Source organism: Vicugna pacos, chromosome 23 (assembly GCF_048564905.1).
Source record: "Vicugna pacos chromosome 23, VicPac4, whole genome shotgun sequence".
Taxonomy (NCBI): Eukaryota; Metazoa; Chordata; class Mammalia; order Artiodactyla; family Camelidae; genus Vicugna; species Vicugna pacos.
In genome coordinates, this window is record NC_133009.1 from 13,254,879 (window position 1) to 13,270,131 (window position 15,253).

The window sequence follows — 15,253 nt, forward strand, 5'->3', positions numbered from 1 at the left end:
TTTGCCTGCCCACCTGGATGTCCTCAGTCCTCTGGACACGGTCCTCCCCAACCAAGTACCCTACACACGCCAGTCACTTCCCCCCAAATTATCAGAGTGACAAAACCCAGAATTTCACACCCAAGGGTCTCCGCTAAATAAGAATAGCTAACACATCGTGTTGACCCCATGCCAAACACTGTTCCAACCACTTCGTGTGAGTTAACTCCTCTGATTCTCACAAGAACCCTGAGAGGTAGGTACTACTATTACCCCATTGGACAGATAAAAAAACAGAGATGCAGTAAGATGAAATCACTTTCCCAAGGGCATACACATGGTGACAGTGCTGAGAGCTGAAACGAGTTTGGCTCTATACTCTTAACTACTCACCATCAGCCTCTGAGTTGGCCAACACGGTACAGCCAGCTGGCTGGGCATGGGAAGTGAGTTATGTTCCCTGTCCCCCAAGGCTGCAGCCCCAAGTTTTACCCTCAGGTGGACCTCTCAGCCTCATTCTGGTCTGTCCTGTTTGGTGGCCACAGATGACACCTTGCCCTCTGTCCAGACATTCATTGGTGTTGTAGATCCCAAAGAGAACCCAAGATTTGAGGGCATGAGGGAGCTCAGGGCAGGGCTTCCTCACAGTGGAAAACACTGTGGGCCAGCTGAATGTGCAAGACTGCGTCATGGCTGGTCCACAGCTCCATCCTATCAACAATAACTATTGTGACAGATGCCATCGAGTGTAGATGCTGCTCCAGGCATCTTATATTCATTATCTCATTTAATCTTCAAAGCAACAGGACAGGCAGATATTATTAGTCTCACTGCAAGGGAGTGGGGGTGGGCAGGATTTGAGGCTAAGTTAAGTAACTCCCTAGAGGACACAGCTAATTCCTCTGATGCCCCTCTGCTTTCCTCCAGGCCACAGCACCTCTTCTTTGTGGTGGTCCACCCCCTCTGCCCTTGCACCCCCTAAACCCATTTGCGCAGAAGTTCCTTCATGAGTTCTTGGGATCTTTCTTAGCTTCCCTTCCTGCCTCAGATTGTCAGTTCCTCAAAAACCAGGGCTGCATTTACCAGTTCTTTTTAGATCTTCTCCTCTCCAATGCCAAGGACCCCACATGCTGCTCTTCACAAGGTAGACCCTAGTTAGATGCTGCTATGGCTATGACTGTGTTAGCAGCTGGCACCACTTGTAGAAATGCACAAATGAGGAAATAGCCAAAAATCTAGTTCCCTGATCCTCCATCACTCCAAAGAACTCTTCACTTTCGTAGATGTGCATAAAGCATGTATCTACCTAAATCTTTCAGGAAAATGCCTACCCGTGAGTATCCAAGACCCAGCCATGTAAATCATGATGCAAATGAGGTGGTTGCCACGGGGCTTGTTGCCAGTTCGCAGAGTCAATTGCATCCGCTCACACCCAGAGAGACCCGAATACTGGCAGGAAAACCCCACTCCTCCAAGCTCATCCCTGCTCTGATGACTCAGAGAGAAACCATGTAGCAGTTTTCTTGGCAGCCTCTCAAAACAACCTCTTAACTTCCCTGCCAATCCTCCTGCACCCCAACCCCCATCCTGCACAGGCGGGGAGACGTGATAAAAAAAAAAAAAGAGCTGCTTCTGGCTGTCCTTGTAGGACAGCAAAAGTGATGGCCCAGCCTTTCTCAAGAAAACACATTCATCCAATCCTGAGTAATCCCTAGGCATCAAGGGCACAGTAAAGAAATAGCTGCAAGCCTGGCTTGGGTTTTGGGAAAACATCATTAACCTGGACAGTGCACAGACTTTGTAATGACGTAGTGGTGAGACCACAGTTCACTTTTGTACAATCAAGGAGGAAACTAATTGCTAAGCAAACTAATTCAATTATTTGTTCATTTATTCAATGCATATATGAGAACACACTCAAGGAGGGCTAGAAAATCCCCTAAACATGGCCCTTGTAGTCAACAAAAAATTGGGTAACAGAGTCAGTCACAGCACCCTGGCCAGTGGTTGAGAAGCCAGTGTTTTCAAGGCTCTCCCTTGTGGCAGGAAAACAGACCTGTGAATCTCAGTGCTTCCCTCTCCACTGCAGCAGGTTCACGGACTCCTCTTCCTTAACCTTCTATTGCTCCACTCTGTGATAATACACGCCCTGGAAAGAAATAAAAGCCCTTTGTTGTTTAGAATACTTAAGTAACTTATTTATTTTTAATTCCGACTGCTCTCCCTACCTAATGAGATGACCCCCAAAAAATGACTTTTTAAAAATCACTTTGGCCTTAGAATGTACTCTTTGCCAAAGTTTGGTCCACAGACCAGCAGCATTGGCATATCTTGGGAGCTTGTTAAAAACGCAGACTTTCAGCCTCCAGATCTTCTGGGTCAGGATCTGCAGTTCAGCAAGATTTCCAGGTACTTCCAATGCACAGTAAGTTTGAGAATCACCATGTTGGGTATTATCTTCATGGGCAGTGACTTTCCTTGCAGAGTTTTGCTTTCTTCCCTAGCAAGGGTTGGTCCTCTCTGAGCATGTGCCTTGTTCTAGGGGCAGCCAACCCTGGGCTTAGTTGAGGGTGGGAGGAGCAGAGGTGGAACAACCTGGGGTCTGCGAGGACAGATCACGTAGTGAAGGTGTGCGTGTCATGACCTTGGTGGCTGGGGTGTACGTGTCATGACCTTGGTGGCTGGCCTCTAGATCAGGAGGAGCAATGAGGGGGAAGAAGCCCAAAAAGCGGGCTCTCCCAGGAGGGCAGTGGGCTGCAGAGGGTGAGGGTCTGGACCCATGAGGAGGGGTATCTGTCATGATGCAGGTGGTAGGAAGGAAGAGAGAAGCACTTCAGGCTCAGCACAGGGACCCACAGGGTCTCTATTTCAGCCCAGCCCTCAGGGTGAGTGGGCTGGGGGCTGGGAAAGGGCCAATGGCAAGGAACCAGGCTGAGAGCTGGACCAGGCCCAGTCCAGAGGTCCTAGCCTGCCTGTTGATGCTGAGAATACAAGAGAAACAGGCTATGATCTGTGGGCAGGGAGATGAGGGCTGGCCTTCTGAGCCTCCAGCTGGCAGACTAGAGAAAGACAAGGGGGAGGGGGACTGGCGCCGACTTAGCGCCAACTGCTGCACAAGAAAACTCGCGTAATTTTCTCTAGAAAATTTCTGAGCACACAGGATGAGCCCAGGCAGCTGCCACATCACTTTACTCCTTTAAGCCAGTGTTCCAGGATTTCTCTCCTCCCCAGCGTTTCCCAGGCAGAAGTCAGACCCCAGCCTACTGTGTCCCCCAGACTACAGGGACATCTATTGCATTCTTTGAGTTTCCTGTTGAATAAAGTATTTCTTGACTTTAGGGGATGGAGGAAGCCCTCACAAATCCCTTCACAATCTCTTCTCTCACCACCCTTTTATATCTTCAGTGTAGCTGAGAGGTTTCAATGTCGTGTAACAAGCGTTCAGCTACTTTTGTGGTAAATTTTGCATACAGTCTAACACTTCCTTTGGAATGTAGCATCTACTGTAACTTGGTGGCTGAGTCAAAACTTCAACGTTTTGTCTTGCAGTATGTGTAATAGAAAAAAAAAAACTGGGAAAACCCTAAGTGTTTACCAATATTGGTTCAGTCAGATAAATCCTGACTATATGCCAAGGATACAAAGATGAGGAAGATGTGATTCTTAAAAAAAAAAAAAAAGAAATTATATGGGGTTTTTTTTCAGTAAATTATGGAACACATGCAGTGGTTAAAAAGAGTGATGACTGTCTCCATATGTGAACATGAGATTGTATTCAAGATGTATTATGGGGGAAAAGCAAGTATCTAGTATTGTCTTCTTTGTGCCTAAAAGGAGAGGGAAAGATGTTCACATCTATGTCTTTACGTGCATAGAATATTTCTAGATGTACGCATTAAAAACTGGATTTCCACTGCTTTTAAGTAAGGAGCCTTAAAGGTCAGAGTTGGGGAAAGGACTTAGCTTTTACTGTGTAGAGTGTAAGTACAAATTACAATTTCAATTCCCAAAGGATTATAGAGGCATTTAAAATGGTGATTATCAAAATTAATGAAGCAATATGGAAAATTTTATGATGTAATATTAAGTGAAAAAAAAGTAAGATCCAAAGTCATTATGTATATTCTGATTTCAATCATGTAAAGATAAACAAATGAAAGAAGATTCACTCAACAGACATGAACAAAATGTAAGAGTAGTTTTGTTATGGTTGCTGGAATTTTCCATATTTATAAAAATTATTAAGATATAGTTTATATATACAAATGCATCTGTTTTAAGTATACATTTAGATGAATTTTGACAAATATATACACCCATATAACCATCACCCATATAATCAAGTTACAGAACATTTCCATCATTTCTATAAGTTTCCTTTTACCCATCCCACTCAGTCCTGGCCTGCAATCAATAAGGTCACTAAAAATTAGATTTGGCGTTTCCAGAGTTTCATATAAATGTACTCATACAGTATGTGTGTCCTTTTTGTGTCCTGGCCTTTTTGGCTCAGTATAATGTTTGTATCCATCCATCTCTTCTTCCTCATTAAATCTTGGGCAGTGGGCCTAGCTAAAAGATTACCCTTCCCAGCCTTCCTTGCAACTTGACGTGGTCATATGATAAAATAATAGGCAGAGAGACATAATTAGAAGAGCCAAGTGAAACTTCTGCAAAGACTCTGTAAAAGTGAGAGGTAGACACCCTTTTTTCTTCTCCTTTCTCTTGCTGATGGCTTGGAATATAAACCTGATGGATGGAGCTCCAGCAGCCATCTTAAAATATGAAGTGACCCCAAGGATAAGCAGGAAAAGAAAATGAGCCTGGGTATCTGATGACACAGTGGAGCTTCCATACTAGCTTGACTCCCTCCTTTCAGACTGCTTTTACAGGAAAATATATATATCTTGTTTAAATATTTGGGGCTTTTCTGTTCTTTATGGTTGAAATTAATTCTAATTGCTCCATAATCTTCTAGCACTATTTGATGTTTTAAAATTATGCATATGTTTGATTAAAAATTGAATTCTAAAAAAAATTGAATTCTAATTTTAAAAATAAACTTGTACCCTAAAATCTGACAAAAACAGTTCAAGAAAAATATCACAGACCAATATCTTTCATGAACATAAATACAAAAATTCTTGACAAAATTTTGGCAAATTGAATCCAGCAATATGTAAAAAGAATAATATACTATGATCAAATGGGGTTTATCCCAGGAGTGAAAGGTCAACTCAGCATTCAAAAATCAATGTAGTTGACCACATTAGCAGAATAAAGGATTAAAAATCATGTAATCAGCTCAATAGATGGCAGAAAGAGCATTTGAAGAAATTCAATAATTCTTCATGATAAAAACTCTCAGAAAACTAAGAATAGATGTGTATTTCTTAAACTTGACAAAGGGCAATTCTGAAAAACAAAACAAAACTACAGCTAACAACATACTTACTGTGGAATGTTTTACCCTAAAAGAAGGAACAGTGAAAAGGTAACTGCTCTTAACACATCCATTAAATAGACATCTCCAATGAATTTTTATAAAACATTATATAAGCTGAGAGAAAGTTTAAAATATTTAAATAAATGAATAGATACATCACATGCAGGGATTAGAGGACTTAAGACTTATCAAGATGTCAATTCTCCCCAAAATTGATCTACAAATATAATACAATCCTATTTGAAAACAACTACGGCTTTTAGACATTGACAAGGTGATTCTAAACTTATACAAAATTTGAAAAATAATACAGTGAGTCTAAAATTGGATAAAATAAGACCAATGCTGTAACAGGTACATACAAGGTTCTACAACAGCACAGAGGAAAGAAGAATGTCTCTGATTAGGTAGCTCAGCGGAGGTTCCTCAAAGGAAATACCATTTGAACTGGAAGTTGAAAGATGGCTGAAGACTTACTGGGTAGAGACATCCATGAAGGGCATTGATTTATTTAAGTTTTGATGATCATAAGGAATTAAAACTCATTCCGTTTAGTCAGATAAAAGGGATTGCATGTGGAGCCATCCAGGAGACAAGTCTCATGGAAATCTTTGGTGAGTCCTCATAGATTCTGGGCTTGGGGGACAGTTCTGGATCTGTGGCTCCTTTCCTGGCCTTAGCAGCCATAACCCCCAAATAATTAATGTAGTCTCCTGTCTGTGTCTATCTTTTCTTGCCTCCTTCTACCATCTGCTTTATTTTCTGTACTTTTAGATATGAAACTAGAAGAATAGGTTAAAACCAGATGGTAAAAGGCTTTGTGTGGCTCAACAGGTTCATTTTTATCGTTGGAGCCACTGAAGATTTTTAAGCAAGAGAAAGAAATGATCAGATTTGGCTTTTAGGCAGATAGTTCTGTAGGTGTGGAGAAGCTAAAGACAGACAGACCAAGGAGGAAGGTATATGAAGGTCAAAACCAGTGGAATTCAGTGAACTTGGGGACTAAGTAGTAGCAAAATACATCCTACCTGGGTCAACAATTTTATATCCCCTTAGGGGACAGGGAGAAGGAGCGTTAAAGCATCTGCATGTTGATAAAAAAAAAAAACCCGGTTGATCCTAGCTGAGAATTACTGGTCCAAACAATATGATACCTATGGGGATAGAGAAGTGAGAACAGATGGAAAACAGGGATGGACTTAGAGACCAACTGGATTTGGTGGAAGATGTCCAGTTAACTGTACAGTTTTTCAGTTCTGGAAGCTGAGTGGATGATAGTTTCATTTTCCAGAACTTGGGAAATGAAGAGCAGAGTAGGTTTCTATATGGAAGTTGGGGGAGGTGGGTGCGAGAGGTTGAGAGAAGAATTATATCTACACGTTCCACAGAGAGCTCAGGAATTCGGTCCCACTGGGTGCGCCCTGCAGGCAGAAAGCTAGAGACAGACTGACCTCAGCCAGCCCTTTAATTTTTCCTCCATGGGGCAGACCCTACTGGCAAGAAAGGTGTTCTCTGGGCAGTCATTAGTTGGACAGATGGTGAGTTCTAAGGCTCTGAGCATGTGCAAAGCAATTTTTCCATGTTTTTTGGTGGTGGTAGTGATTTTCTTTAGCATGGGTTTTGCCAGCTGGCTCTTGGTTTCGAATGCTGGGCCAAATTTAACTAGCATATCAGTCAAGTTCCAGAATTCCTTTCCAATGGTTCAAGGGAAGATTTTAATGAAGGGACAGTTTACAGGGATGTGAGCAGGATTAAGGAAACTAACAAAGGATGTTGAGGCTCTCAAGGGATATCAACAGTGGAGAGCTGTTTCTACCTCTAGGCTTGAAGGGGCAGAAGGAAAGGATAGGACCCAGAGGAAATGAGCTGTGGAGGAGGGGCTGTCACACCAGGAGAAGATATTGTCACAGAGGAGTGTGGCACTGCCAGAACTGAGTCTCCAAATCAGGGAGGGACGGGCAAGAAACATCCCAGTGGACCTTTCCCTGCTTTCACCCTCCAGTCTCCTGCTAGTGTCAATTAGAAACCTGCCAGCAGGGAAACAGGGGCTGGACTATGTAAGAGTCTGCCTCCTGGACAGAGCCAGGCAGAGAAGGGTGGAAAATGGATCAGGCATCTGGTGGCAAGCGAGATACACCAGCATATCCACATCCTCCAATACAGTCCGTGAGAGACAGTATGATGGTTAGTTCTTTGGAATGGCAGAAAAAAACACCGCAAGATATCAGGATACTTGGATACCTGATAGTCCTGGCCCTGCCACAAACCAACCATCCTCAGGGGCAGGTGGCTGGCATCTTGGGCCTCGACCGCTTCAGCTGTAAAATGAGTAGGTTGGACCACGTGACCATCAAAGCCTTCCAAGGTCCTTTGACACTGCTATGAGTCAGCTGGCTGTCTCACCAGCACAGGCTGGGCTCCACCCCATGCTCCCTGCTCCCAGAGCTCCACCGGTGCCGACAGGGTGCCGGGTGACAAAGGGCAGCCCCGGGGAATCCTGGGACCAGCCAGCATCTGGAACTGCACTTGCTGCTCCTCTCTTCCAGTGAACCCTTGGGACGTGCAGAGTTGACCAGGGACTTTCTTTCACTGTGATGAGGTACACTCAAAAAGAAAGAAGAGTATATTCATCTCCAGACAGCAGCAGCTTCACAGGACTGTGCTGCAGCAGCTCCCATCCTGGTGCCCCCCGCTCAGTTCCTGGTAACTGAAGATGAAACTTGAACAGCAAAAGGGAAGTCTCCTGTCTCCTACTAGGTATCAAATCCTGTTTCTAGATGGTTTCAGTTCTTAAAGACACAGGATTCCATATTTTCTCACCAATAAGCTGGAAGGCGAAGAAACTTCAGTGACCACCAACCGCATGGTACAGCCCTGGGGTGAAATTGAAGTACACCGCAGAGCCCTTCTGAAATCCTGGTTTGAAAGGGGGTCTAGATATTTCTGAAATGTATCACCATTTTTCTCCATATTAATGTAAAGAATTAGTCTGGATAAGTGCACAGATTTGCTCAGTCTGATCTGGGGCCCAGAGTGCCTCTGGTGCTTTTACTTTCCTAGCTTTCTACAGGCATCAGATGACTCAGACAAGTGCACGGCATTGTTTTCTTTTGGAGATGTGAAGATTGTGCACTCTAGCTTCAGAGTCACTCCAAGGGTGGCCTCAGGGAGATGCCAAGAGTGTCCTCCCCTCCCCCCATCCCCACCTTCTGGAGAACAGCCCGAGGAGAAATGTGTTGGGATCTTGCTGCCTTCAAAGAATTTATTTGCAAATACAGGTTTGGTCATGGGTGATTAGTTTTGTGGGCTCTATAGTGCACTAAAGAGGTTAGAGGAGGGGAAAAAAAAAAAAGAGAGAGAGAGAAAGAAGAAAATACGAAAAAGTATTTTTTAAAGGAGATGTGTCCTCCAAAAATGAAGAAAGAGAAATGTTTCCACAAAGATTCCGTTTGTACCCAAGAAGTTTTTTTCATTAAAGTCAGGCACCAGAACAGATGGCCACAAGGTACTCTAGAATCTTGCTCACCAGGATCCATTCATTTGCATATTCATGTACTTAAATGAGCAACAACAAAGAATGGGATGTATGCAGCGTCTCAAGCTACAATCAAGGGAAGCAGAGTAAAAGCACCTAATCAAATACAGCAGGGATCCAGAAGGCTTCTGGGGAAAGTGACATTTAGCCTGTGATGTAAAGGATGCTTAGGAATTGGAGACAATGTGAGGAGGAATAGCAAATGTGAGTGCCTGATTTGGGATAATGTGGCCCAGAACAGCAGAACAAGAGAAACGGTCCCCAGAGACATTGTTTCTTGAAGTGTACATTCAATGTCAATAAATCCACATGGGGTGAACATCTCCTAACCTACACTACTAGGGTCATTTTTAAATGGTTTAAAAGTACTGCTTACAAAAAAAGGCAAAATCATCGTTCTTATTCAGATATGAAATTAACAGGTGTTAAAATTTTTTACTTGTTAAAGATGAAGTAAGATCATTAAGATTAAAGACCATTAATCAATGGGGGAGCTGAGCAGTTCAGAAGGGAATCCAAAGGACAGCCATGTTTATAGATTTGTAATATTGAAATGATTGTGCAAATGGAGGCAAACTGGTTTTTGGAGGGAGAGGGAGGGAGAAAGCAAATTGATTGTCTTTCGACATAACTTGCATGTCTATAGATAAGAATTAGTTTGCATTGCTATCGATTACCTACAATTTATAGAGTTGTAAAATAGCTCAAAGAAGATTAAAGATTATTATTAGGTAACCTGAAGGGTGTCTTCTAGATCACATACAGGCATACCTCATTTTTATTTTGATTTTTTATTCTTATATTTTATTGAGGTGTAGTTGATTTACATTAGTTTCAGGTGTACAGTAAAGCAATTCAGTTATACATACAGATATATATTTGTGTATATATATTTTTTTTCAGATTCTTTTCCATTAGAGCTCATTACAAGAAACTGAATATAGTTCCCTGTGTTATACGGTGGGTCCTTATTGTTTATCTAGTTTATATATAGAAATGTATATTTGTTAATCCCAAGATCCTAATCTGTCCCCCACCACCACTTTTCAGCCCTGGTAACCACTGTTTGTTTAAATGTTCGTGAGTCTATTTCTGCAGGCATACGTCATTTTATTACACTTTGCTTTATTGGGTTTTGTAAATAATGTGGGGGTTTTTTGTTTTTTTTTTTTTAACAAATTGACAGTTTGTGGCAATTTTGCGTTGAGCAAATCTATAGGTGTTGTTTTTCCAACAGATTTGCTCACTTCATATCTTTGTCACATTTTAGTGGTAATTCTTGCAATATTTCAAAATTTCATTATTATTATATTTGTTATGGTGAGCTGTGATTACTAATCTTTGATCTTTGATGTTACTATTGTAATTGTTTTGGGTCCCCATAAATTGCAACTACGTACGACAGTGAACTTCAACGATAAATGTATGTGCTCTGACTGCTCTACCAGCCACCCGTTCCCCCACCTCTGTCCCTCTCCTCTGGCCTTCCTACCCCCTGAGACACAACAATATTGAAATTAGGCCATTTAATAACCCTACAGTGGCCTCTGAGTATGCAAGTGAAATGAAGATTTGCACATCTCTCACTTTAAATCAAAAGTTAGAAATGATTATGCTTAGTGAGGAAGGCATATCGAAAGCAGAGACAGGCTGAAATCCAAGCCTCTTGTGCCAGTTAGCCAAGTTGTGAATGGAAGGGTAAAGTTCTTAAAGGAAATTAAAAGTGCTATTTCAAAAAACATAGGCAAAACATTCTCTGACATAAATCTTAGTGATGCTCTCCTAGGGTGGTCTACCCAGGCAATAGAAATAAAAGTAAAAATAAACAAATGGGACCTAATTAAACTTTTAAGCTTTCGCAAAGCTAAGGAAACCATAAGTAAAACAAAATGAAAACCCACAGAATGGGAGAAAATATTTGCAAATGATGCGACTAACAAAGGTTTCATTTCCAGAATATATAAACAGTTTATGGAATTTAATTACAACAACAGCAACAACAAAAACCCAATCCAAAAAACAGGCAGAAAATCTAAATAAGCAATTCTTCAATGAAGACATACAAATGGCTAATAGACACATGAAAAAATGTTCAATATTGCTAATTATCAGAGAAATGCAAATCAAAACTACAATGAGATGTCACCTTACACCAGTCAAAATGGCCGTCATTCAAAAGTCCACAAATGACAAATGCTGGAGAGGGTGTGGAGAAAAAGGAACCCTCCTACACTGCTGGTGGGAATGTAGTTTGGTGCAGGCATTATGGAAAACAGTATGAAGATTCCTCAAAAAACTAAAAATAGACTTACCATATGATCTAGCAATCCCACTGCTGGGCATATATCCAGAGGGAACTCTAATTTGAAAAGATACATGCATCCCAATGTTCATAGCAGCACTGTTTATAATAATCAGGACATGGAAGAAACCTAAATGTCCGTCGACAGATGACTGGATAAAGAAGTTGTAGTATATTTATTTATACAATGGAATACTACTCAACCATAAAAAAGAAGAAAATAATGCCATTTACAGCAACATGGATGAGCCTAGAGATCATCATTCTAAGTGAAGTAAGCAGAAAGAGAAAGAAAAATATATGATAGCACTCATATGTGGAATCTAAAAAAAGAAAAAGAGGACCCTAACGAACTCATCTACAAAACAGAAACAGACTCGCAGACATAGTAAACAATCTTATGGTTACCAGGGGTGGGAAGGGATAAATTTGGAAGTTTGAGATTTACAAATGTTAGCCATTATATATAAAAATAGACATAAAAAGGAGAAAAATTTCTTCTGTATAACACAGGGAACTATATTCAATATCTTGTAATAACCTTTAAAGAAAAGGAATATGAAAATGAATATATGTATGTATATGCATGACTGGGACATTGTGCTGTGCACCAGAAATTAACACATTGTAACTGACTATATCTCAATAAAAAAAGTGCTACTCCAGTGAACACACAAATGACCAGAAAGTGAGACAGCTTTACTGCTGATATGGCAGAAGTTTGAGTGGTCTGGATAGAAGATCAAACCAGCCACAATATTCCCTTTAGCCAAAGAATAATCCAGAGCAAGATCCTAACTCTCTTCAATTCTGTGAATGTTGAGAGAAGTGAAGAAGCTGCAGAAGGAAAGTTTGAAACTAGCAGAGGTTGGTTTATGAGGCTTCAGGAAAGAAGCCGTCTCCACGACATCAAAAAACAAGGTGAAGCAGCGAGTACTGATGTAGAAGCTGCAGCAAGTTCTCCAGAGGACCTAGCCAAGATCATTAGTGAAGGTGGCTGCACTGAACTACAGATTTTCAATGTAGGTGAAACAGCTTCTATTAGAAGAAGATGCCATCTAGGACATTCATAGCTGGAGAGGAGAAGTCGATGCCTGGCTTCAAAGCTTCAAAGGACAGTCTGACTCTCTTGTTAGGGGTTAATGCAACTGGTGACCTGAAGTTGAAGCCAATGCTCATCTACCATTCTGAAAATCCTATGTTCCTTAAGAATTATGCTAAATCTACTCTGCCTGTGCTCTATAAATGGAACAACAAAGCCTGAATGACAGCACATCTATTTACAACATGGTTTACTGAATATTTTAAGCCCACTGTTGAGACCTACTGCTCAGCAAAAAGATTCCTTTCAAGATATTACTGCTCATTGACAATATACCTGGTCATCCAAGGTTCTGGTGGAGATGGACAACCAGACTGATATTGTTTTCATGCCTGCTAACACAACATCCATTTTGCACCCCATGGATCAAAGAGTAATTTCAACTTTCAAGTCTTATCAGGGTTTAAGAAATGCATTTCTTGAGGCTATAATTGCCGTAGATAGTGACTCCTCTGATAGATCTGGGCAAAGTAAATTGAAACCGGTCTGGAAAGGATCATCATTCTAGATACCAATGAATAGTCATGATTCATGGGAAGAGGTAAAAACTATGAACATCAGCAGGAGCTTGGAACAGGTTGATTTCAATCCTCATGGATGACTTTGAGGGGTCCAAGACTTCAGTGAAAGAAGTAACTGTAGATGTGGTAGAAATAGCAAGAGAACTAGAATTAAAAGTGGAGCCTGAAGATGTGACAGAATTGCTGCGATCTTATGATAAAATTTTAACAGATGAAGAGTTACTTCTTATAGATGAGCAAAAAAAAAAGTAGTTTTTTGAGATGAAATTCACTCTTGGTGAGGCTGCTGTGACAATTGTTGAAATGACAACAAAGGATTTGGAATATTATATACACTTAGTTGTTAAAGCAGTGGTGAAACTGATCAAGACTGTGCCGGGCCTTCCCAGGAAAGACCCCCCCTTCACTCTCCTCCCCCAGGTCCCCCGCCTCTTATTTGTAGAAAAGCTTTAGCTTCCTAGGCCTTCCCCAAGTTCCAAAGAACAAATTTAATCAGAAAAGTGAGAAAATGAAGAAACAAAGGAAAGCAGTCAAGCAATACAAAATAATAATTGTTTAGCCATAAAATAATGTCAAGGACCTTTAATTCCTCCTCAGGGTCTATAGATAATATCCTGAGCTATACCTCTGAGTTGTTTTGCAGACACTAAAACCCCCACCAGGTGGAAAAAGTTAACTGCATGCTGCCATCAGCATGTACACCCCAAAGAAGTTGGAACCAGAACGTTGATGATTGAGATTCCAGAAACATTACACTGTTACCTCAGAGAAGGATGTACACAAGCTGATCACACACCCTGTGATCCTCTCCCTCACACTGCCTGTAAACCTCTTCCCTGAAAGCTGCTGGGGAGTTTGGGTTCTTTTAAGCATAGGCTTCCTGTTCTCCTTGCTTGGCCCTTGCAATAAACACTGTACTTTCCTTCACCACAACCTGGTGTCAGTAAACTGACTTTACGGTACATTGGGCAAGCAGACCCAAGTTTGGTTCAGTAACAGTGGTAGGGTTTGAGAGACCACCCCAATTTTGAAAGAAGTTCTACTGTGGGTAAAATGCTATCAAACAGCATTGCATGCTACAGAGAAATCGCTTGTAAAAGGAAGAGTCAGTTGATGCGGCAAACTTCATTGCTGTCTTATTTTAGGAAACTGACACAGCTACCTGAGCCTTCAGCCATCACCACCCTGATCAGATCAGTCAGCAGCATCACCCTCCACTATCAGCAAGACCCTCACTGGCAAAAAGATGATGACTTGCTAAAGGCTCTGATGATATTTAGCATTTTTTAACAATAAAGTATTTTTTAAATTAAGACATGTACATTTTTTTAGACATAATGCTGTTACACACTTAATAGCCTACATGTAGTGTAAACATAACTGGTATACGCACTGGGAAGCCAAATAGTTTGTGTGACTTGCTTTATTGCTATAATCACTTTATTGCAGTCTGAAACTGAACACACAGTATTTCCCAGGTAAGCCTGTATACTTTTCCCCTGAATTTTTTCCCTACAGCCTGTTAAATTTCTTTCTTTTTTCTCTCCGGATGAGGGCCACTGGTGATTTATGTATCCAACTCCTTTGTGCACGGGTGATAAGTTAAATAATCTTAAACAAATATTAAATAGTAATGATTGTAGGACAAATAAAAATATAACAACTGTATTTACAACATTTAAATAAAATTGAAGATAACAACTGAAGAGATTTGTCCCTTGTGTGTATTTCTGCCCTTACTTCTACCTTCATCTTCATCAACCAACATACTGTCACTTTCAACAGTATTGTTACAAGGCCTTTATGAAGCAACTTCACTGCTGATTTGTGGGAATCCCTAATTTACAACACGCAAGCTGACCCAGATGAAGAATTATAGGAACAAAAAAAGTAGCTTAGGTCCACACTCTTAAATGGGGAAATAACAGTGAGAAATTCACATTGCAAATAGAGTCATATTAAAAGATTTGAGGAGTTGGAATGAGAGTGAGGCCCTCATTAGGAAAGGAGTAGCCTTCGTCCCATCAATCCTTCAAACAGATATTTTTAGTGCTAGGCACCATGTTAAGCAATCAGGGATAGATGAATAAATATAACACAATTCCTGCCCTGTATTTGCTTACATTCCAAGGAAGGGTATTCCCTGTTCTAACCAGATGGAGAAAAATCATTTGATATCCTCTGCTTAAACTTAGATGAATCTGGAGGTAAGATTTCAGAAATTCTATGATAAGGCAGCCCTTTAAGGTGTTGTGCTGTTGGGGTATTTTTCCCTTGTTGGTCCGGCATCCCACCCCCCACAATAGGTACTTAACTACTAATTAGTAATTGCTAATTAGTACATTAGTAATGATGGCTAATTATTAAT